A 24,379-nucleotide genomic window follows, 5' to 3' on the forward strand; every position below is an offset into this window, starting at 1 on the left:
GGGCCTACTTGCCTGGACTGTAAAATGGCATAAGTGAACCATATAAAGCCGGTGGCCTTTCATACTTAGGAATGGAATATCCGGCCTATTCATGGCGGATCTGAAAGAGGACATGTTGACGGTGGACGCACATGTGTTTGCGTCTTCATAACTGGAACTGGAGGGAACATACATGTACTTGTGATTCGTACATGAAACCGTTGGGGTCCAAGATAGGGGACATAACTGATCAGAAAAATCCATATTTCCACATTCCCTCCTTGTCCCCTACTTGCCCGTTAAGAGATATCAATCTTCATCAATCCGTTGATCTGTTCATATAGCATCATTTGTTCTTCTTTTTTCTTCTGGGATGAATGAAATCTTGGTGGTGGAATACACGATGTGGCACACAGACCACAGATCGCTGGTCCGCATTGTAGACAGACAGCAACTGAATAGTATGAGAAGGCCAATACCTAGGAAGGATAGGACCTTCCATCCAAAGGTAGATAATACACTCCAAAACCAACCGGACCAAGTCCAGGTGCCTGGATCCTGGTGTATCTGGCTTACAATCTTATGAAGGCGAGTTATGGCTTTATATACAGATGGCGAATTTTCTGGTATGAAAATGCAACAACTTGATCCGATGACCCTACAAGCTCCGCCCCTATCGGCCAGGATGACGTCAAGGACAAGACGATTTTGAAGCACAACAATCCGCATAGCAGACTGCTCTTCTGTTAAATTGCCTAAGGCGGAAATAGTTTCGTTCACTACTGCTTCAAGGGTTCTAGTTAATCTACGTATCAGCTTACTAATAGTAACGGTACCTATATAGGGAAAAAGACCTTTATTGAAATCTGTGTATTTTTCCCATGCTGTTTCAGTGTAATCGACTATTGGGAGATCTCTCCTTTCTCTATTGTGTACTAAATGAGTATTTCTGTGATAGTCAGGAGGAGATAGGAAAACAGGTGGCAAAAGGAATCCAATGTAGCAGGTACCATCCCAATCTAGAGGCAAACGTACATATGCCGTCTGACCACATATGAAATAGGAATGGCGGGAAGCTCTAAATGTAGACTTGCCTTGATCACTAAATTCTACTACAATGGTGCATCTACTATGGCCCATATGTATGGAACCATTCTTTCTTACACATAATTCACCTTTTACTGGAAATATTGACATAGCGGGCAAAATTGGAGTAGCTTCGGATTCGATATTTAGGATCATAAGATTAAGCGTAAAATTACCTAATCCATACACTTCATTTTCTAGATCAGTTCCTGTTCTCTTGGGAAGTCCCTCCTTGTTAGGGTAGCAGACTTTAAGTAAAACTAAATTCAAATTTCCCCATACCCAGTTATCTTGATAAACTGCAGAATTCGAATCTAGGGAATTAATTAAACTAAACCATGCTCCACAGGAGCCGTTGTGTGTGAACGGGTATGGAAAGAGAGGTAGAATTCCTTTATAATTCTGATAGGGAGGGAGTTGGCCACATATCCAACAATTTGTAGCATTGCTAACCTGATGGGAATGATGTAACATACTAATAAACGTGTTATTGCGCAGCGCAAATCTATAAGACAACTCAAGCGGAGGTAATTCACTAAAAGAATGTTCAGCAGTAACATTATAAACATGTCTAGAAATAGGATAATATATGTGCAACAATATACTTGCAGTAATTATTAATAGACTTAAAAAAAACAAAATTAATAACGTCACTATACAATGACTACGCAGTGATTTAAAGTACGCATGTCGTTTCAACATTTTTCGGGTGATTTCTCTATTCAGGTCTAAGGGATACATGTCAGAGACAAATTCAACCGCTTCACCTTGGAGAGGACTTAAACAATCAAATTGCTTGACTGATTAGACCTGAGTTTTAGTTTATATAGTTCGTGATTGCTCATTTCAACCAAAGGAAGTTTTGAGTCAATAGGTGAAGACACACGGGGTGTGGTATTTACATCCGATGGTAGTCCATGAAATTTCTTGATATGACTTGAATGTATCCAGCCTTTTCTGCCTTCGATCTTCACGGCTGTCCTTGTGGTGAGCAAGACCAGTTGCGGTGACTTCCACCTAGGATCCAGCTGAGTCTTTCGATCAAAGTTCCTCACTAGGACCAGGTCCCCCGGGACTACGTCATGGGGTTTCACCTCAGTGTTGTCAGGGAAAGCTGCAGCTACCTGTGAACGACAAGATTGTAGTGCAGACATCAAGGAAGCCAAGTAATCTGTCAGCATATTACAGTCAATATCAGTTATTTTTCGTGGTATAGGCGTCCCCCACATATTTGGTGGTCTGCCAAAGATCACCTTATACGGGGATAGCCCTGTTCGAGAGTGTGCCACCATTCTCATGTAAAAGAGTGCAACTGGTAATGCTACTACCCAGTCGACGCCTTTCTCTCTGCATATTTTGGACAGTCTGATTTTCAGGATCTGATTATGTCTTTCTACGAGACCTGCTGCCTCGGGGTGTCGGACACAGTGGAATTTCCACTGATAGCCTAACAAAAGTGAAACGTGTTTCATTAATTCGGATGAGAACGGCTGGCCGTTATCTGAGTAGACAACACGTGGTAAACCGTATCGTGGGAAGAATTCTCGAACCAACTGTTTGGCAGTAGTCTGGGCAGTGTAATCTGAAACCGGGTATGCCTCTGTCCAACGGGAAAGAGCACAGACAACTACGAGAACATATTTGAATCCTCGACATCGTTCCATCTGGATATAATCCATCTGGAGGACTTCAAAAGGGTGATCAGGAGGCTGAAATCCACCCTGTTCTACGGGAACGCTTTTTCCTGGGTTGAACTGACAACAGATCATACAGGTACGAACTTTTTGTTTAGCTGCTGCTCGTAAATGTTTGTTGAACCAAATGTGTTGAATGCTGTCTAGCATAGCTTTTTCTCCTAGATGCGCTGGACTATGTATAGTGTTAATAATGACTTGGACCATTGAATCAGGAAGGAACCACACAGACTTTTCCTTCATCATCCATCCTTGATCCGTTTGGATCCCTCCTAATTCAGTCCATTTCTTTATTTCGTCTGGTGTAGCATGTGTCTGTATATCAATTACGTCAAGAGTGGGATCTTTAACCGTCATACAATGTGTTGGCGTCGGGACTATTGTCTTTGTTATGTCGGATGTTTGAGTTTGAGCAGTCTGTTTAGCTGTTCTGTCAGCTAGATCATTGCCTTGAGAAATGATATCAATAACTTTCGTATGAGCTTTACATTTCATAATTGATATTGCAGTGGGTAGATGTATTGCATCTAATAAGGCATGAATGAGGGGTCCGTGCTGAATGTGGGCACCGTGAGAAGTTAAATAACCTCTCTCTCGCCACAGCACGCCGAAGTCATGTACAACTCCGAATGCATAACGTGAATCAGTGTATATGTTGACTTTTTTATTTGTGGCTTGAATACAGGCTTGTGTCAGAGCGATGAGCTCTGCGGCTTGAGCTGACAAGGTATTTATGCAATTTGTTTCAATGACTTCAGTTTCTGTTGTGACTGCGTAAGCGGCCACTAACTCTCCTGTACTTGTTCTCATACATGAACCATCTACATACAACGTCAGGTCTGGGTCTGACAATGGGACATCTGTCAAGTCTTGTCTGGGTTTCGTCGTGATTGTAATAACTTCAATACAATCATGAGCTAGTGGGTCTGTTCCGATTACAGGTAAAAGTGTGGCAGGATTCAATGTGTTACAACGTCTGATTTCTATATGTGGCTGAAACAATGTTAATTCATACCCTGTAAGTCGCGCTATAGTCAAGTGTTGTGTTTGCGTTCTATTCACAAGAACCTCTACTGCATGTGGTACTTGAACTGTCAATGGATGTCCTAACACTATGGCATCGCTTTGTCTGATTGCTAAAGCTGTTGCTGCCACTGATTTTAGGCATGCAGGCAAAGCCTGAGCTACGGGATCTAATGTACTAGAAAAATAAGCACATGGTTTGTGTGATCCTGCTTGTTCCTGTGTGAGTACTGACAAGGCAGTACCTTCGCGTTCAGTAACAAAGAGTGTAAACTGTTTATTGTAACATGGTGTTGCTAAAACAGGTGCTTGACATAAAGCTGTCTTTAAGCTTTCAAAAGCTTGTGTATGTTCCTGAGTCCAAGGGAGAACAGTCGATGTGGCTGCCTCCTGTGTTGTCAACTGAATGAGTGGTTTTGCTAGAAATGCATACTGAGGGATCCACTGCCTACAATATGAAGTGAGGCCTATGAAAGCCCGTACCTCCTTTTGTGTCTTGGGTATTGGCATGTTAGCTATTAACTGAATGCGGTCGGGTGTAAGCTGCCTTCCCTCCTTGGACAGCGAGTGTCCAAGATAAACAACTCGCTGGACACAGAATTGCAGCTTAGAAGGGGACACCTTGTGCCCCTTTTCGGCTAGAAATTGTAAAACTGTCAGTGATGCTTTCTCACATTCTGGTTCGCTTCTCGCGGTGATCAGCAGATCATCGACATATTGAAGCAGGGCTGTGTTGACTGGCATGTGGATACTGTCGAGTTCTCGTTTCAGTGCTTGGCTATAGATGCTGGGGCTTTCTGTAAATCCTTGAGGTGCGCGTGTGAATTTAAAGCTACGTCCATATAAACTAAATCCGAACAAGTATTGGCTTTCCGGATCTATTGGGACGCTGAAAAAGGCATTCTTGAGATCAATTACAGTAAAGAATGTTGCTTCGGAATCAATAGCTGTCAGTAATGACGAGATATCTGGGACCACAGGGAATTGTGGCACAATGCATTTGTTCAATTCGCGCAGATCAATAACCAATCGATATACTGGCGGGGCCTTAGGATCTGTTCGTTTAAGAATCGGAATTATCGGTGAATTACATACATTGGAGTCTGTTTCCATAACCACTCCTTGGGCAATGAGCTCGTCAATGATTTGCAGTAAAGCCACTACAGCATCTGGTGGTAACTTGTATTGTCGCATTCGTGGTAGTACCACTCCTGCCTTTAGTGTAACTCGATATGGTGTAATATTCATGCAACCGACATCAGTAGGGCCTTTTGCCCATAGATGTGTAGGTAAAGTCTGCAATCGGGGATCCATGTCTCGAGACACATAGTGACCTTTGAAATCACGTAAAAACAATCTTACTCCTTCCGGAGAACAACATATTATAGCTCCTAGAGCCTTCAGTGTTTTTATACCTAACAAGTTTTCTGGACATGATTTAGTAAGCAATAAATCTGTAGTTCGGGTCAAAGGTCCTATCGTAAGTGGGAGAGGCTGTGATACTTCATTAACAATAGGTTTTCCTGAAAAACCAAGGGAAATATTCTGTGAGCCTGAGAGGGGTGCCCCTGGAACTTCACTACGTTTTATGGTTGTTCGACTTGCCCCTGTATCAAGTAAAAATGTTCTATCTTGGCCTAATAATTCACTATGTACATAAGGTCCTTCTTGGTCTACAGGGACCTCGATAAGGGGTAAGTCAACTTCCCTCTCTAGGCTGGTTCATGCGTATCGCTGATAATCAGGATAGTCGTACTGTGCGGTCTGGTACAGTTGTCGTGTCGTGGTTTGTGTGGCAGCAACAGGCAGCGCTGGTGCAGCTGGCACAAACTGTATAGACTGTGGTGGAGCTGGCATGGACTGTGCATGCTGCGGGGCTCCTTGTTCATTCTGATCCTGTCTAGGTGGCCGTGGTCTTTCTTTTGTGATACCTGTGGCGATATTACGCTTCAGGACTGGGCAATCGTGTATGTAATGTCCTGGTTGTTTACAATAGTTGCATGTCCCTTTTACAGGTCCTGCTGAATCACCGGAATGTGTCGTACCCTTTTTATGTCCTTCAGCTGGAACTGTCTGGGAGACTAGCATTTTCATTTTCGTGTCTTTCATGCGTCTTTGTTCATGTTCTTGTTCCTCTCTAATTCTATTGTGATGATACTGTAACATTTGTAACATTTGTGATGGGGTGTTACCTTGCCAGGTACTCTCGAATTTTAATACTCTATTCTTCACTTGAGGCAAGGAATTTTCAACTAATTTTGTCACAAACAGATGTGGGTATGATTCGCTACTTGCTTTTATGCCACTATTTATACCAAAACATTTTTCAAATCGGGCATAGAAATCACTAGTGTCTTCATCTTGCTTTTGTTTACAGGCTGAAATTGTACCCCAGTCTTCCTTTTTCGTAGTTAATAAACGTGGCAGTACCTGTACTAGTAAACCTGGTAGTGCTTTAGTTTTATCCCCAAGCCCTGCTCCTGCAGTTCGGGCCTTTTCTTCTGCTTCTAATGCTGACCAGTCTATCTTTTGGTCTCCCACCTCCCACTCTTTTTCCTTGAGTTTTTCATAAATGCCAGCAGGCATTAATACCTTTAATATTGTCATAATGTCGGGATAGGTATACTCTCCCATGAGTAACATGTCTTTAATTTCTCGGTGGAAACCCGCTGGGTCTTTGTCATGACTGGGTACCACTTTCTTCATTTGTAACAATTCTATTTTTGATATGGGCGTATATACAAATACACGTTTAAACTCATTGTCCTCGCCTTTTATTGGGTGTACTTCTCGTAAGGGATTCTGTCTGTCCATGTAATACGTGGTTCTTTCCTTAATGGGCAGTGAGACATGTTCTGGGCATACAAAAAGAATGTACTGCTTTCTTGATTCTAGTATTTCTCTAATTAACTTAGTACCTGAACCTCTCCATCTATTCGTGAGTAGTTCAGTCAATATATCAGGTAAGGGACCAGGATCTGAATGCTGACTCTTATATAGTATAAGGAGTTGTTGAATCATATAAATCCCAGCTAAACGCTGTTCATCTGGGGTGAGATTCAAAAATGTGTGTGCTACTGTATCATCACCATACTTTCCGGGACTGTCAACCCAATGAACGGCTGACCTGGCTAATTCTTGTTCATCCATAGAATCGAGGAAATGATAACCCCTTCGTTCTTGGAGTAATTTGTCAGCGGCTTGGAACGAATGTTCGTGAGACCTTATATTTATTATAGGTGTTTGGAAATTCCTGTTATTATCTGGACATATCGGACGTATCGGGTCGGAAAAACATCTAGTACTATTACAAGATCTTCCTCTACCTACATATGCTATGGTTTCTGACTGTCCTGTGGGCAGTCCTGATCCTTCCTCCTCGCTTTGTTCGAACTGGTCTACCGCTAATCTCTCTTCGTGTAGGCGTTCTATTTCTTTACGGATCTTTCGGCACATGGCTATTATACAATTTTGCTTATCATGTCTCCCTTCTGATATATTCTGGCTCCATCTGGTAAGAGTTTGCATTGCTTCCGGGTCTACCCCCGGTCGGTCTTGATTTCTGATCACACAATTTATGAGGAAACGTAACAGTTCCCCCTGTATCTCCACTTTCTGGTATTCCATAGCTCTGTTAATACATTCTGAATCTCGCCCTGTTTGGACAAAATGGTATATATTATCTAGATGCACAGTCATTCCTGGTATCTTCCCTAGATACACCGCGGCTCGTCTGATACGTAATGATGCCATGATCATTTCGTCCTCTTTGCCGGGCACAGGGTCATATCTACAATCTATAAGAAGTTCCTTAAGCGTGCGGGCATTGATAAGTTTGGGGGTACGTGAATGTGCTGATTCTTGAAAAGTAAGTTTATTTACTCTGGGTGGCGTAGAAAAAATGTTGGTAGCACCTCCGGTAGCCCCATCTGGGGTATCGGGCGTGAAAGGATTCGTTGAACGCGATACAGCAACTATAGGTGTGGACACAGCTATAGAAGTAGCTGTAGGAACAGATGTGGGAACAGATGTGCTTGCCGGAACTTGTGTCAGGATTTGTTGCTGTAGAGATACAGATACAGGATCTTGGCGTTGAACCTCCCTGGCAGGCGGTCTATGTGGGGCGAGGTTAGCATACTCGGGAGCTGCGTCATCTAAGTATGAGGAAAGAAAAACATCTTCTGCTGTTCTAGGATGCCCCTTAGGATGCATTTTTATTGGAAACAATGGGGGTGGCAAGTCTTTTGGTATTTCCGGAATAGCCTTAGGTAATCCCTCGGCCAGGAGGGGATACATACCATTCATAAGGGCATTTCTTTGTCTGTCTACTTGTTCTGATTTCACTCGTGTACCTTCTTCAATTAATAGATTTTCTCGGATTTTATTTGAATTCTCTTTATTTTTCTCTTCCTGTCGGAGTGCTTTTTCTGTACGTCTATGAGATTCTTTACGCCATAACTCAACGGCGTCTTTCTGTGACTGTCTGACTTTCCTTTTCCATAACTCTTCCTCTACTTTCATGATGCACTCTGCATCCCAGGTCCCAGCTGCGGGCCACCTCTGACTTTCTGGTAATTCCTTGGTGTAGTCTACCCATAAATCAAGAAATAATATAGCGTCTAAGCCGTGTTTATGATACATGAAGTACCCTGGAGTGTCCCTAGGAGGAATAGGAACAGCTTCTTCGAGTACCCCTTTTCTAGTAGTGATCTGTCTTAATTTCGAAAAGAGCGGCATATTGAAAACTGATCTGATACTTGATCTTGAACAAACTTAATACAATAAACACAATAATGAACAGTCATTCACACCACAATATGCAGAACGTATTTAAAACATTTAACATTTAACATTTAACTGAGCAACAATGATGATGACGATCTAAGAAAACTTAATCACTAAACATAATACTCGGCATTAACTGATTTATTCTGAATTTATATACTTGATATACTAGATATACTGCTAAACAGTACAGATACACTGCTAAAACAGTGCAGACCGGATTTGTGTACCCAAACCCGTCTTGACCGGCACAACCTATGTGCACGTCAGAACGCCTCCCCAGTAATGGTACTCACCGGGTAGCTCGGAAACGGAAGGCCTCGGAACTGAACTGAACTTGAACCGGACTGGACTCGACTCGACAACTTCGGACACTTCGGGACTGCGGGACTTGATGGGCCTCTGTATACCTCGGATCTTGCTCTCTCAGCTAGGCTCTGGTCGGGATACTTCGCACTTCTCACCGCCTCGTCTGGGTGTTGATCGCAGCCTCAGTCGCCCCCGCTTGACCGGAGGGAGATACAGGAAATCCTGCTGGTACGCGTTGTTGTCCGTCCAGCTGTGGCAGGAGACCGGGCCTGCAACGCACCGCCGGCGCGTGAGATGAGAAAGTGTCCCTGTTCGGGCGCCATTCATGTGGTAAATAATTTAATTACCGGGACTTAATTTGATACAGAAACATAATAAAATAGCTCAGTAAATAAGAGGCAGAATCCGTGGTATTAGAGGTTCGGAATGGGCTTTATTCCAATGGACGATTCGAATCGGTTGCTCCAAGTTCCATCACCACGAAGGTTCAGGAAGTGAAGTACATACTTTATTGATAATTAATCACTTTTATACAATAGGCATTACAGTGAAGCAAATGCAAGAGGCGTAACAATTGATAGTGTAGATAAAATGTACATACGTAGCAAAAGTGGGCATAACTGGGTGTGGCTAAAGAACGTCATCAGGTGTGATGTCATAATAGGGTGGTTCCATGAAAGAATTTCGCAATGTCAGCAGAAATACTTGGCAGAAATGCGTGCGCAGCCGCATGACGTGTGATTGACGTGCAACTAGGGGGTGAAGGGGACTTGACATTTAGCTCTACATGTGGCGACAGAAGTCTGGAGGGTCAAGTCAACCTAATCCCAAATCATATCTAACATCCTATGTTTAAAGAACTATGTTATCCAAAAGAGAGGTCTTCTTAGAGTAGAATCTTATTCTATACTGACTATACTGACTGTTAGTGCGTGTACAAGCGTCTAAGTGTCTACACTAGATGCGAGGGCAGAAATCTTCCATAATAATAGGGCTATGAATTACTTGCATAAAGACAGAGAAACCGGGCCTTTGCTCGGTAGCTGGAAGAATGTTTACTTAAACTACTAGACAGGAATGCATCGGGCAGGGAGCGGAGCAGATAATTTCGAAGGTGAAATACAGTTTTTGGCAGGCAACAGGCTGATGTCAGGCTTCGTGGGCCGCGCAGGGAATGAGACAAAGTTCATGGTCACAGATGCAGGCTCAGACTGGAGCTTTCAGAGGCAGAAGGCAAGAAAAGCTTGATGACAGAATCAGGGCCTACTTGCCTGGACTGTAAAATGGCATAAGTGAACCATATAAAGCCGGTGGCCTTTCATACTTAGGAATGGAATATCCGGCCTATTCATGGCGGATCTGAAAGAGGACATGTTGACGGTGGACGCACATGTGTTTGCGTCTTCATAACTGGAACTGGAGGGAACATACATGTACTTGTGATTCGTACATGAAACCGTTGGGGTCCAAGATAGGGGACATAACTGATCAGAAAAATCCATATTTCCACAAGTGCCACTGCTGCAGCAGGGAAGAGTGGTGTGCTGGCTGTGCACTTAAATTTAAAGTGTGTATGTCTCTTTGGCTGGCTGTCTTGTGACAGCCAGTCAAACACACATTTTAAACCTCTCTAACCCAGCTGTCTTAGACAGCTGTGTTAGAGAAAGCACAGGGCTCCAGTGCACTTGAGCTCACTGAGAGAGGCCGCTCCTTCCAATCCGGACACTTCTCATATGTTGGTTACCAGATTGAGAGCAGCGCCAGGATTGGTTAGGGGAACTGGCTGGAGCCCGCGGTGCCTGGAGGAGACAGAAGCCTAAGACAGACTGGAGCGAGGAGAACGTCTGACGTTGTGCAGTAAACAAGGCGCTTCTCTCGTGCTGGTTACCAGCATGAGAGCAGCACCAGGATCGGTTAGGGACATTGACTGGAGCCGACTGAGCCTGGAGACAGAAGCAGAAGATGGACTGGAGCAAGGAAGATGTCGGACGTCGTGCAGCAAGCAAGATAAATGTCTATTTCTTTTTATTTATAGTTGACACTAGCCTTGCATGCATTCACGCACCCACCACTTATTTGCCCCCCCCACTCTTCTGAGTTGCCAGCTGCCGCTGATAAAGGTATATAACCTTTTTTATTTAGGGAGAGGTAGAGCGAAAGAAACCAGATGCTGGGTATATGCTACCTCCTGACGCATTTCATTTTACCGAGGACCCTCTGGTCTAGAACAGTTATGCCGGGGTGCAGGGCCGTTTCTAGGTGTTTTGAAGCCCTAGGTGAGAATTGAAAAGTGCTGCCCCCTCCCTTTTACTACCATCACTCTCTCCCCCTGTCATCCAAGCTAGAAGAATTAATGCATTGGATATAAACCTCGCTAACCAAGCAATCAAAAAAAGGAGTGCCGTGACACCACCACAGTAGATGATCTTGTGGCTTAAGTCAACAGGTAGAGATAGTTCTCAAAGAATTACTTCAGTTCACTAGATTATGCTAGCTCTAGATTCTTGGCACATGACAATATTCGCAACTCAAGTTGCCGTTAGGTGACACAAATGCCAACGTTTCTGCATCCCTAGTGTTGCTGAAGTCTTCTAGAACTAGATCCAGGAAGTGCTGCCAGGGATAGCAGGTGCCACAAGAGGAAATCCCAACCATCGAGTGGGCAAGGACCAGTGCCAATTCCTGCAGCCTCCTTGAACTAATCGATAACTAATTAACCTCCACAAATATATTAATATTATCCGTATTAATGGATAAGGCAATTTTAGCAAAACAACCTTTATATTTCTGTTTTGTGGATTTTAAATCTGCTTTAGATTGTGTTGATAGAAATCTTCTGTGGACAAAACTTGAAAAACAAGGAATTCCCGATACATTGTTAAAAATGATTACGCTTCTGCACTCTGATACTTGGAGCAGGGTGAGGATTGGTGATGGACGCACACTAACAAAAGAAATCCCCACGTCGAGGACAAACAAGGGTGCGTCCTGGCCCCCCTACTTTTTAATTTATTTTTAGCTGATCTTTCTACGGATTTGAACGAAATGAATGCGCATCCCCCGAAGCTTGCAGACAAACAAATATCCAACTTGTTATATGCAGATAAGTCACACTAAAATTGGATTGCAACGACTAATCAACTGTATTTAAAACTTTTCAAAGGAAAATGGTATGATAATAAATTAAGCTAAGACCAAGGTAATGGTCATTACCAAAAATACGCGACTTAAATATAAATGGTTTTTGGAAGGTAACGAATTGGAACAATTTGTTTCCTATAAATACCTGGGTGTTATTTTTAAATGACAATGGAAACTTCTTGCCACAAAAAAGGGATATTACAAGGAAAGCAAATACTCTGGTTGCGGCATTTAGGTCCATTCAGAAATCTATAAGTGACTTGTCTTGTCGTCCCTTTTTTAAAGTAATTGCGGCAAAACTCCTACCAACTTTAACGCATGGGAGTGAGGCAATGAATGGGAAAGATGCTTAGATCATTAATAGTGCAGTTGCAAAAACCTATAAAATGTTATTCTTCCTGCCAAAGAATGCCTCACAAGCACAGGTGAGATTGGAATTTGGGTTAAATAATCAGCAATATGCAAGGAAAGGACAAGCACTAAAAGTATGGAATAGAATAAAAAATGACCAAGATAACCAAATATCTCAGCTGTTGTGGCAAGAAGTAAAAAATAACAGAAAATGACATGCCTGGTCCTACCTAAATACAGCGATAGAAGAATATGGCATAATATCGATTTGGAATAATACAGTTGCTCAGGAAAGCTTCAAAAAAACTATTAATAAACTTACTAACCACCTATCATTGATAAAGGATAAAGATATACTTGTGAAAAGGAATCACGCACGGCCAATTATAAACGGATTTAAGGGAAAAAAGGTTCAAAAATATCTCGAATCATCATGGTCTAAGAAAAATAAATTTGTCTTTATTAAAGCTAGATTTGGTTGTTTGCCAGGATTATGTCACTTACCTCCATGGAAGAGAACAGAGGAGGACAAACTATGCAGGCTATGTAAATCCAGCCAGGAGAACATTATCCACTTACTGTGTCTTTGTCCGGAGTTGGAATATGAAAGAAAATGCACTCTTAAGAAATTATTTAATAATCGTGGTGTAAGGACATGTAGGCAAGTCCTGATAGCATGTTTGTATATGTGCTGTTGGGAAAAAGCTGGATGTATTTATTTGATTTTATAATGGATTGTGCGAATATATTTTATGTAAGTAAGTTTTCTTAAATATGATTGATTGTTTTATTGATCTTGATGATATTTTAGCAATTTTTGTAAGATTTGAATTAATCAAACAAATAAAATAAACTTGAAACTTGACTAATTAAACGTCATCCAGTCTCAGCCAATGAAATGATCCCCAAGCCAGAAAAAACTTATGGGCACATATGAACTGTTTCAAGCACTGAACGGGCAAATGGCCAACTGATCTTTCATAAGACAAGAAATTTCTCAGGATACAACACCAATGCCTCGCACCCAGGTACCCGCAGCTAACGAATGAAGCGGAGGACATCATGCTCACTATAACTAGGTGAGCTCTATAGCTGGGACAGAGGGTGGAAATCTAGAGTGACCATACAAATTGTTTAGCCTGAAGACATACACATGACGCACACAATCACTAGATGCACTTTAATCTTTTAGCGTATGGGGTGTCTTGTGACTGGTTTCAGACATCACCACCAATGATTAACGCTCATCCTGGCCAAGTAATGGAACATCACAGGTAAAGAAAAAATGACAACCAGTTTGAAACGTCACCCTCACTGGTCAGTTATACAAGACTGGATCATTATCCACCACCTGGGTAGCAATTACCAAAGTTCGTCAAAGTGATGCCTTGGGTCGCCACATCATAAACTAGAACCTTGGACACAACCCAATGAGGTGGGAAAGTGATAATGTAATCTCTTAAAGGAGAGCATTCTTAAAACAGATTTCTACAGTTCTTCACTCATCATCCTAAATGCACAGCAGGCTTTTGCAGCATCAATGATAGTGTGATGAAAGAAAGACTGGATGGTGGCATACTGCCAGAAAACCATTAACATCAGATCTTGAAGTCACCTTCCTTCGTCACCCTCAAGATTTGTCTCGAGAATCCATACAAGTTTGCCCAGTCTCTACATTCTCAACCTCAATACAGTCTGCAGCCACAACCCATTCAATCCCAAAGCCTCTAGGAATTTACACCATAACTATCCTTTTCTAGCAAAGAGACTTCCACCACTTCACATCCAGTTGGCAACTGCACTGCCACCCATAAGCACAAATCACTCACCAAAATTCTTTTTCGCTCGCTCGCTGCCCCCTTCCCAACAAATTAACCCAATCTCTTTCCAAAGAGAAACTTGTATTTGTTTACCAACCAGCAGAACAAACTAGTCATTCTTGTATCCTAAGTTTCTACATACCTTTTGTCAGGCTCTAACTGGTAGAGTGCAAGGGCTTATGTAGCGATGCAACCAACCAAGACATTGTATTTAATTTGGCAAGGTGAATGAACAATTTCCCAACAGTCCCTTCTGGTATGCATCTACATAGGAAGAGCGAACAGGACAGAAACTTCATTGAAGGTCAGACAAAAGAAACGCGTTACTTACCTGTAACAGCAGTTATCCAGTATTGGTGTCTTTCATAGATTCACATGCCTGAATCATTCCCCGTCGTCGAGACGGGAGCCTCCGGTACATAGAAAAGTAATGTCATATAGACATACATAGAGAAAAATAGGCCTAAGGGTCTCCCCTTAGTAGCCTATCCTTGTCCTTATGTAAAAAGGACCAAACTCTTAGAGCCAGCCAATCAGCTGTCGCCTCCCTCTAGAACCTTCCTGACAGGAGCCTCAGTCCCTCAGATTTTCGTACGCACCAAGCTAGGTAGGCGTAATATAGTTAGAGAGAGACGTGAGTCCTTCCAGGGGAGGCGGGAGGGTTGCATGTGAATCTATGAAAGACACCAATACTGGATAACTGCTGTTACAGGTAAGTAACGCGTTTCTTATCCAGCATTAGGGGTGTCTTTCATAGATTCACATGCCTGAATCAGAGTAGTCAGCAATACATTATGCACATTTCTGATGTAACATGCCATATAGTCATTTTAGATAATACACATATTACCATACAAGTTTGAAACATTGGCATACATCAATACATTATATCAGCAAGAGATGTGCATACCAGGATGGCGGGATGTTGGAAGGCTCACCTCACTGGAATAGATGGCGAAGCACCGCCTGGCCCACTGCCGCATCCTTCGTAAGTTCAGCATCCAGGCAATAGTGTCTGGAGAAGGTGTGTGGTGACTTCCACGTCGCCGCTCTACATATGTCCAAAATCGGCACTGCAGCGAACAGTGCTGCTGATGTGGACATCGCTCTGGTGGAATGCGCTTCCACCCTGTCTCTCAAAATCCGTCCGGCCCCGTCATGGCAGAATGCCATCGCTGAGGAGATCCACCGTGAGATGCTCTGTTTCGTTAGAGGCATACCCATCCTTGGCCTACTGTAGGCCACAAATAGCTGTGATGACTTCCTGAAGCTCTTTGTTTTGTCTATGTAAAATTTAAGACACCTTTTGAGGTCCAGAGAGTGGAGCGTCCTTTCTGCTGCCGTGGTAGGGTTTGCAAAGAAGGAACGTAGAACCACCGGTTCATTGAGGTGAAAGTCTGAAGGCACTTTCGGTATGAACTTGGGATTTGTCCTCAGCACCACCCTGTCCTGTTTGAACTGCATGAAGGGTTCCTGAATGGAGAGAGCTTGAAGTTCGCCGACTCTCCTGGCAGATGTTAGAGCGAGCAGGAGAGCCGTTTTCCATGAGATGTACTTGATGGAAGCTCGAGGAATGGGCTCAAAAGGGTGCTTCATGAGTTGGTTAAGGACCAAATTGAGGTGCCACGTCGGTGGGACCCGTCTAGGTCTTGGGAAGGACCTATATAGTCCCTTTAGGAACTGTTTGATAAGCCTACTGGACCAGAGAGACGGGCCTTTGTAAGTCCTGGTGAAACGTGAAATGGCCGCCAGATGCACCTTTATGGATGCATGCGCCAATCCAGACTGTGCCAAGTGTAGTAGATATGGCAATATCTGTTCAGGTGTGATATGGAGTGGTCTCAGGCCTTTCTCCAAACACCATACGCAGAATCGTTTCCATTTGAGAGAGTAGGTTTTGTTGGTACTGTCCGCTCTCGCTTTTGCCAGCACGTTCCTGCATTCCTGCGGTATGTTTAAATGACAGAACTCTCTGTGCTCAGGAGCCAGGCCGATAACCTGAGCGATTGCAGGTTCGGGTATTGCACCTGCCCGTTGGACATTGTCAGCAGGTTCGGGTGCTGTTTCAGACGAATCGGTGTCCTGATGGAGAGGCGATGAAGATCCGAGAACCAGTGCTGCCTCAGCCAGAACGGGGCAATTAGGATCAGGGTACAGGGCTCCGCCTTCATCTTCCTGAGGACCCTGGAAATCATCGGAAACGGCGGAAAAGCGTACGCAAATACGCTGAACCAGCCTATGGAAAAGGCATTTCCGAGTGACCTTGGTTGGGGATGCCAGCTTGCGTAGTTTGGGCATTTGGCGTTCTCCTTGGTGGCAAACAGGTCGATTCCTGGGACCCCCCATTCCGAGAATATCTGAGCCAGCGTATTCTCGTCGAGTTCCCATTCGTGGGAGAGGGATTTCTGTCTGCTTAGGGCGTCTGCAATGGTGTTGTCCTTGCCCGGGACATAGTCCGCCCTGAGAGTGATCCCATGGAGAACAAGCCAGTTCCAGATCTTTTGCGATTCGCGTGATAGAGTGAGCGAACGCGTTCCTCCCTGTTTGTTGAGATAGTGCATCGTCGTGGTGTTGTCCGTTCTGACGAGCACCTGGGAGTTCTGGATGCGTGGTAGAAAGGCTTGTAGCGCCAGATACACAGCCCTCAACTCCAGAAGATTGATATGGAGATGCTGCTCCTGATCTGTCCATTTGCCGCTTACTCGGAGGTCCTGTAGGACGGCTCCCCAGCCTGCCAGAGATGCATCGGTGGTGATCACCAGCGGCGCTGCTGGAAGCAGGAATGGCAGTCCTATGGACAAATTCCTGTAATCTCTCCACCATTCCAGGCTCTTGGATATTTGCGGTGTTATCCTCACAATGTCTTCGAACAAACCTGTACTCTGAGTCCATTGGTTCGTGAGGGCTTCTTGCAATGGACGCATCCGAAGTCTGCAGTGAGGGATGAGGAGTATACAAGAAGACATCATTCCTACGAGTGATTTGTAGGTTCGAACTCTTAGGGAATTCCTTGATGCCACTGCCGTGGCCAGAGATATTATCTTGTTTTTCCTTTCCTCTGAAGGAAATGCCCTTGCGCATTCCGTGTTCAAGGTCGCCCCGAGGAAGGTGATGCTTCTTGTTGGGGACATATAGGATTTCTGATGATTGAGAGTCAATCCTAGATGTTGAAAAAGATTGGTGCAGGCGTTGGAGGATTTGGTTGCGCCTGCAGCTGACGGTGCCTTTACCAGCCAGTCGTCGAGGTAGGGGAAGACTTGGTGACCCATTTGACGCAGGAAAGCTGCCACAGGTGAAAGGCACTTGGTGAAAATCCGCGGAGCGGATTTGAGGCCAAACGGCAGGACCTTGAATTGGTAGTGCTGTCCTGCCACCTCGAAACGTAGAAACTTTCTGTGCCCCCTGAGTATCGGGATGTGATAGTAGGCATCCTGAAGATCCAAAGAGGTCATGAAATCTCCTTTTTCTAGAATGCCTAGTATTTCTTGGATCGTCACCATCCTGAACGACTGACTCTTCAGGAAAGAGTTGAGTGCCCTGAGGTCTAGAATGGGCCTCCACTTCTTCTCCTTCTTGCGTATAAGAAAGAAGCGGGAATAGAATCCTTTCTCCCTCGGAGCCGATGGAACTCGCTCGATCGCTCCTTTCTTCAACTTCGCAGATATTTCTCGGAGTAGCAGATGTTTGTGTGGGAACTTGCGGGGAGGGGTTGCAGGTGGGATGGTGGTGAATTCCAGGGAATGGCCGAATCTTATTAGTTGAAGTACCCATCGATCCGTGGTGATGAGGTGCCAATTTTCCAGGAAATGGGTCAATTTTCCTCCAATCTTTGATGAGGGAGATAGTCGCTGGACTGGCTGGAGTAACTGGTCACTGGCGTCCGCCGGTGCCCCTCTTCTGGTTTTTACCCCTGAAGTTTGATCTTCCATAAGACGTCTGACGACCTTGTTGTTGTTTCTGCTGGTACTGGGATTTATTCTGGAAGGAATACGAGGACTTATTCTGATAGGATCCCCTGTAGGAGGACTGGCCTCTGGATTTGTTGCCTCGAAAGGACTGATTCCTTGCCTGCAAAGTACCAAGCGCTCTAGCCGTATCAGTGTCTTTCTTGATTGCTTGGAGCGCCTCGTCAATTTTATCCCCGAAAAGGTGTTGGCCGTCGAAGGGCATGTCCAGCACCTTCGTCTGCACTTCCTGCCTGAACGATGTTGCCTTAAGCCATCCCTGACGGCGCAGGACTGCAGCCCCAGCCAGTTGACGAAAGCCTGTCATGGCCACATCTATGGCACAATCAATGATCTCGGCCGCCGAGGTTTGGCCCTCAGTAAGTAGTGCCTTGACCTCCTCCTGAACTGTGCTTGGCAGCTCCGCTATATATGGGGCTATATCTTCCCAAAGTTGGCGGTTATAACGCCCTAACAGGGCTATGGAGTTGGCCACCTTGACGGTCATTGCCGATGTGGTAGAAAACCTTTTACCAATCGTGTCCAACTTTCTGCCTTCCTTGTCTGGTGGGGCTGACAGAGGAGAGGAAGGGTTGCGAGAATTCTTCTGGCCCGCCTGGGTTACGACCGAATCCGGTTTCGGGTGCCCAGTAAGGCAAGCTGGCGCCGTGGACGGAGCCTTGTACTTTTTATCCAGGCGTGGAACAACCGCAGGTACGGAGGCTGGCGTCAGCATCAGTTTCTTTCCCTGGTCCCAGAGAAAGTCAATAATTGGGATTGACTTCGTAGTCTTCTTTGTCTGCTCCTTGAAGTCGTGTAAGAAGCACTCAGTCTCCGTCTATTCCATCACCATATGAAACCGCGTCGCTGCTCGTTCTACTATCTTATGGAAACCGCCAATATCCACAGGCGGTGAATCTGCTTGGCGCGGTTGCGGGGAAGCTGGGGAGGATGCCACATACTCCTCCTCCTCATCCTGATCCGTCTGGTCTTCCTGGACCTCCCCCTCTTCCATCTCCTCAGCCGATGACTATCACCTAAGGTGGCACTTTCTCCTGGCGGACCTGAGTAGTTGGTCTTGTTTGTTTTGGGGCTGTCGTTGGTGGATTTGTAGTAGGCATCGGGCCCCCTGTTTCAAGTGCCGACGATTCCGGGAATGGTTGCTTGTAGTCCCGGATAAGGTATTTGAGGTCATTAACAATTGACAGGGGAAGGCATACCATCGAGGTGACCTCCGTGCGAACCTGTTCCCGGACAGGGAGTTCCTGGCCGCTCATCTCCTCCTGTTCTTCATCCGTGCTCTGACACTTGACGTGCAGCTCAGAAGGGGAAGTAGCCTGATCAAGGAGTTCTTCTTCCGACTCCTCACTCTGAAGAATCTCCATAGGCAAATGGGTTTGCACCTTGCTTGGAGACGTTGTTTCTGGTGTAATCTGTGTTCTGGTCAGTTTGCCAGATCCAGAACCCTGTACAGGATCCCCTGCCGTCGTCCGTGCGGTTGTCGACGGTGGTAGGGTCATAGACGACGTTCCTACTAGTTTGGATTTCTTCCATGGCTCAGAAATACCTATGGACGTCGACGATTTCTCCGTCGACGATACCCTCGTCGACGGCATGGCCTTCGTCGACGGTGTCCCCGCCGACGATGTTTTCCTCGTCGACGAGGTCTTCGTCGACGATGCGCTCGTCGACGATTCATTTGTCGTCGATGCCTTCGTCGTCGACACCTTCGTTGTCGATGCCTTCGTCGTCGACATCTTCGTCGTCGACGTCTTCGTCGTCGACTCCCCCGTCGACGGGGGGCTCCTCATAGACGATGTCGTCGTCGACGGGACAATCTTCGTCGTCGACGAGGTCTTAGACGTCGACGACGGCTTTAGCAGTATAACAGACGAAATAGGTGTACCTGCTGACGACGATGAAGGGGTGGTCGTCGTCGACAAGACTGACGACGCTGTCGTCGTTGACACAGTTGTCGTCGCTGTGGAGACATAACCTGGTGCCCCAACTCTTTTTTGCACTGAGGAGGTTGTCGCAAATTTGCTGGCCGACTGGGTAGGCTTCTTAAAAGTCTGAGAATCCTTGTCAGACACTGAAGATTTTGAAGATCTTGCCTCTGAAGACTTCTTGTGTGTCTTCATAGGAGGAGTGTCTGAGGGGCCAGGAGACGTCACTCTCGGCCTCTTCAGGGAGACTTCAGAGGTTCTAGAAAAGCTTCCCTCTGAGGATACCACACTCTCCCTGTCCTTAAGCCTGTCCAGCCAGATAAGCAGACCTTCTCTGTCCCTCAAGGTCTTGTGAGGGAAAGACCTACATATTTTACAGTCCTTAGGCACGTGGTCAGGATAAAGGCAATATAGGCAGAGGTCATGCTTGTCGTCCACATGTAGCCTCTTCTTCCCACATGAAGAGCAGGCCCTGAAAAGGGCTTTCTTCTGGGATTCAGACATGCCAGGAGTTTTAGAAGAAATAAATCACTCACTGCAGTAATAAGTGGCCTGAAGCAATCTCTGTTCAAGTCCTTGAAGAAATAAGTCACTTTAAAAAGTGAACAATCTGGTTTTAAAGGAATCCTGAGGAGAACTCAGGCTGGAGACTCCCTAGCACAACGTGCGGTAGAAAATCTGAGGGACTGAGGCTCCTGTCAGGAAGGTTCTAGAGGGAGGCGACAGCTGATTGGCTGGCTCTAAGAGTTTGGTCCTTTTTACATAAGGACAAGGATAGGCTACTAAGGGGAGACCCTTAGGCCTATTTTTCTCTATGTATGTCTATAGGACATTACTTTTCTATGTACCGGAGGCTCCCGTCTCGACGACGGGGAATGATTCAGGCATGTGAATCTATGAAAGACACCCCTAATACTGGATAAAGGGATGGTGTTTGGAACCCCTAAAGCAGGTTTTTGACTAGTGTCACTCACATACAGTTTCAGTGGAGCATCAGGAAGATCAGGTGTCTTTGAAAAAGTGAGTTTATACGGAGAGACAGGTCAGTTCTGCCACCTTGATGCAAAGAAACTGGATGTAGATCTACTGCTTGTCAGGAGATCACTGGACATCCGGTCTTCAAATATGGAAGGTGCCACCATAAACTAAATGGGCCATCAGCTGTGTTCCTCTATGGCAGTCTTTATTTTTACTGATCATGGTGGACATGTTGCCACCGGTGCAGAGCACATGAGGGTAACCGCTTTTGTTTATTAGACTTCTCTCACTGCTTCTGCTTCAATGTGACCAACAATAGCTCAATTGCACCATTCATCCCCATCCTAGGCATGAATCTGTGCAATGATTAAGATGGGCCAACTGATCCAGGCAGGTATGTCTAAGTGAGCACAGTGATCAACTTAGATCCAATGCTGGGAGCAGCAGGGCCACCAAGGTCAGGGGGTTGGGATCGCCAGACTGGAACAGGCCAGATCTCGCAATGAAACAGCTGGAAATGGTAGTCCTGGATTAAGCACTAATGGACATTGCCTATTGAAATGAACCTCCAAAGTGCTACTTTTCTAAGCTGTAATCATATTGTTCCAAATGCACACTCCGATTCTCTTTTAACATTAACTGTTAATCTTAGAAATTGACTTTAATACAACCGGGGAATGTGCTCTATCTATGTAAACACAAGAAAATGTCTGCTCCCTATGCTGGGAGTAGTCTCATGGTGTCCGACAATACAGACTTCATGAATTTGTGAACCACACGGTCAGTGTATGAAAATTTAAACAAATGTATTACAGACTGATTCATTCAAAATATAAACTCACTATATTCAAATATTTTAATGAAATCTTCAACTTTTGTCGACCTGAAATTCAATTCAGAATCAACATACATACATACAGTGCTGGTCAATGGCGAACATTTTCCATGGTCATTGTGAGGTAAGCTCCATGATTTTGCCACAATTCATTTTGGTCCATGTGTTCTTTCAAGAGGTGGTTGCAAAAATAGAACAAACTATGTCTATTTTGGTTGCTACAAATGCACCCCTAATGATAAGTTACATTATTTACACCCATATTCCCCATTACCTCTCAGAAGAACGGATGCTCCTAGAAGCAGGCAGGCAACTTGGGGTCAGCACAGGGTGCGAATGTGCAAGCACAGACAGAGGTCCGACTCCGAACGGGTCGACAGCGAATTGGAAGTCGGAAATGGGCACACACGGCCCCCGCCTGTGGCGCCGAACGTGACGTCACCTCGAATTGTAGAAGGCGCTACCCAATGCGCTTTCGAGGTCGAAGGCCGTTCAAGGGGATTCCCAAACTCGTGTTTTCTGCCGCCCTCCCCCTTTTGCCGCCCTAGGCGGCTGCCTAGTCTTGCCTAATGGTAAAAACGGCCCTGCCGGGATGTTAAATGACTCTGCAATGAACATACTAGCATAATGCTGCAAGGAACATATGTATTTCTAGGTAAATTGGTACGGGATAGGTGATGGATAATAGTTTGAGTCTATATTTTATTAACTTTGAAAACATTCATAGTGACAGTCATCTATTCATATGGTGATAATCTTAATTCAAATAATTTATATCAGATTAGCGGAAGTAAACACAACCTATTATAAAATACCAAAGCTTGTGGGTATAATGATTGGATTATGGCAGCTTATACATTACAAGGGTAAAACAGACAACAAAAAAGTTACTTACTGTTCAAACGCATCAGTCAACCTCGAGACTTGTGACGGAGTTAATCCCTTTCTACTCATGTGGTAAGAGTCTTCAACATGTCATGATGCACCTGCAAAAAAATACAACGGAATAATAAGGATACCATAGTAAATGAAAAAAAAATTCTGTTCAGAAAGAAGACAAATGTGGATCACTTTGGCACAGCCATTAATAAATGCAGCCTGCTGCGACCAGTTGAGAGAGTCGGAAAGTCCAAAAGCAGAGAATTTTATCTGATGACGAAGAGAGGCATTTACAGTTAATGTTTTAATATTGGAACAGATATGAGCCATGCATACATGTGGTCACCTTCGAGAAAAACAAGGCACAAAAGCAGAATTTAATAGAGAACTGTAGAAGCTTTTCCAAAAGGCCTGTTTCCCAAATTCCGGAAGTGCTAGTTCTATTTAGAAAATATATTTACCTAAACATTCCTGGGTTTCCTTCCTCAATTTGGGATCTCTCAGGGAGCAGCTGAAGACCCATTTCTCCCAAGTATTTGTATCTTTTCACATAAGGAAAACTTTGTCAATTCAAATGCCTCTAACATTGTACTCTTTTGAGCTTTGGTCCTTTTGCATATCAGAGATGAAAACACACTTTGCTGTCACCGATAAACATCCAGACATTCTTTGCCCATGTGTATGATTTAAAACTGAAAGGTGTCAACTAGGACAGAAAATTCAGATCAAATTATTCGTGTGCGTTTGAAACTATGCAAAACAAATGAAGAAAAGGAGAATGCCACAAATATGCTTAAGAGGGCAACTCTGTGCCACGAAACCTAGTGGAGCCAACCTCAAACTTCTACACAGAATTTATCTACAGAGAAGAAAAAGCAAGGAATTAGCTAAAAAGTGTGAAATAACAATATTGATTGTAGCCTGCAGGGTTCGAGGTGCAATACCTCTCTAACATATTTCCCTGATTCTGTCACCATTCATGAATCCTGATACTCTTTTCTGTGCAGGGTAAAATGTTTTGCGGATCAACTGAGAGTTGTTCAGAATATATGGATATTGTTTTTCTCCAGCAGCAAGGTAAACTACTGTGGAAAAGGGTGCGCATTCAAAGAGTACCCCACTCTTAGCCACAGTCCCTAATGTCTCCTTAAACCAGGTTGTGGCCAGACAGTAGGTGGCAGTTCTATAACAGCAGGGACACAACCCTTTTTAGGTCTCGCCTGAGCCAGCGCTTTAGCGCTGCTCTCGCGAGAGGTTTTGTAAATGGGGGATTTGGAAGTGCAAACTAGTGCTTTCAGGCTTCCAAATACAGTGCATGTGCGCTGGGCGTGCGCACCATTTAGCAGCCTGGGTCATTCATTTCGCGGCCGCTTTGATCGCGGCCACTGAGAGCATCAAAGCGGCCGCGAAAGTGCTCACCAAATGCCAGCCTGCGTGCCTCTCTCCCCTACCCCCTCCCTTATCCCACTTCTTGCTTGTTTTTTTTAACTTCAACATGTTTTTGTCAATGTTTGGAAAAGGAATCACGTGCAAGTCACACATATATAAACACATATTTTAATTCACACACACAAAAGGGCACACAATCCAGCTGCATAAAGCAAAACAA

The 24,379-nt window shown here is 44.7% G+C and overlaps 1 protein-coding gene across 3 annotated transcripts in view; it reads right to left on the reverse strand.

Moving 5' to 3' along the window:
- LOC146798751 (uncharacterized) overlaps positions 1–23,256 on the reverse strand; it is a 189,425-nt gene extending 166,169 nt beyond the window's left edge. For all 3 annotated transcript variants that reach the window (XR_014968755.1, XM_085626045.1, XM_085626046.1), the window contains exon 1: positions 22,787–23,256. The gene's annotated coding sequence lies outside the window, so the exon portion shown is untranslated. The remainder of the gene's footprint in view (positions 1–22,786) is intronic.
- Positions 23,257–24,379: the final 1,123 nt, after the last annotated feature.

The sequence above is a fragment of the Triturus cristatus genome, chromosome 9 (assembly GCF_964204655.1).
Source record: "Triturus cristatus chromosome 9, aTriCri1.1, whole genome shotgun sequence".
Classification (NCBI taxonomy): Eukaryota; Metazoa; Chordata; class Amphibia; order Caudata; family Salamandridae; genus Triturus; species Triturus cristatus.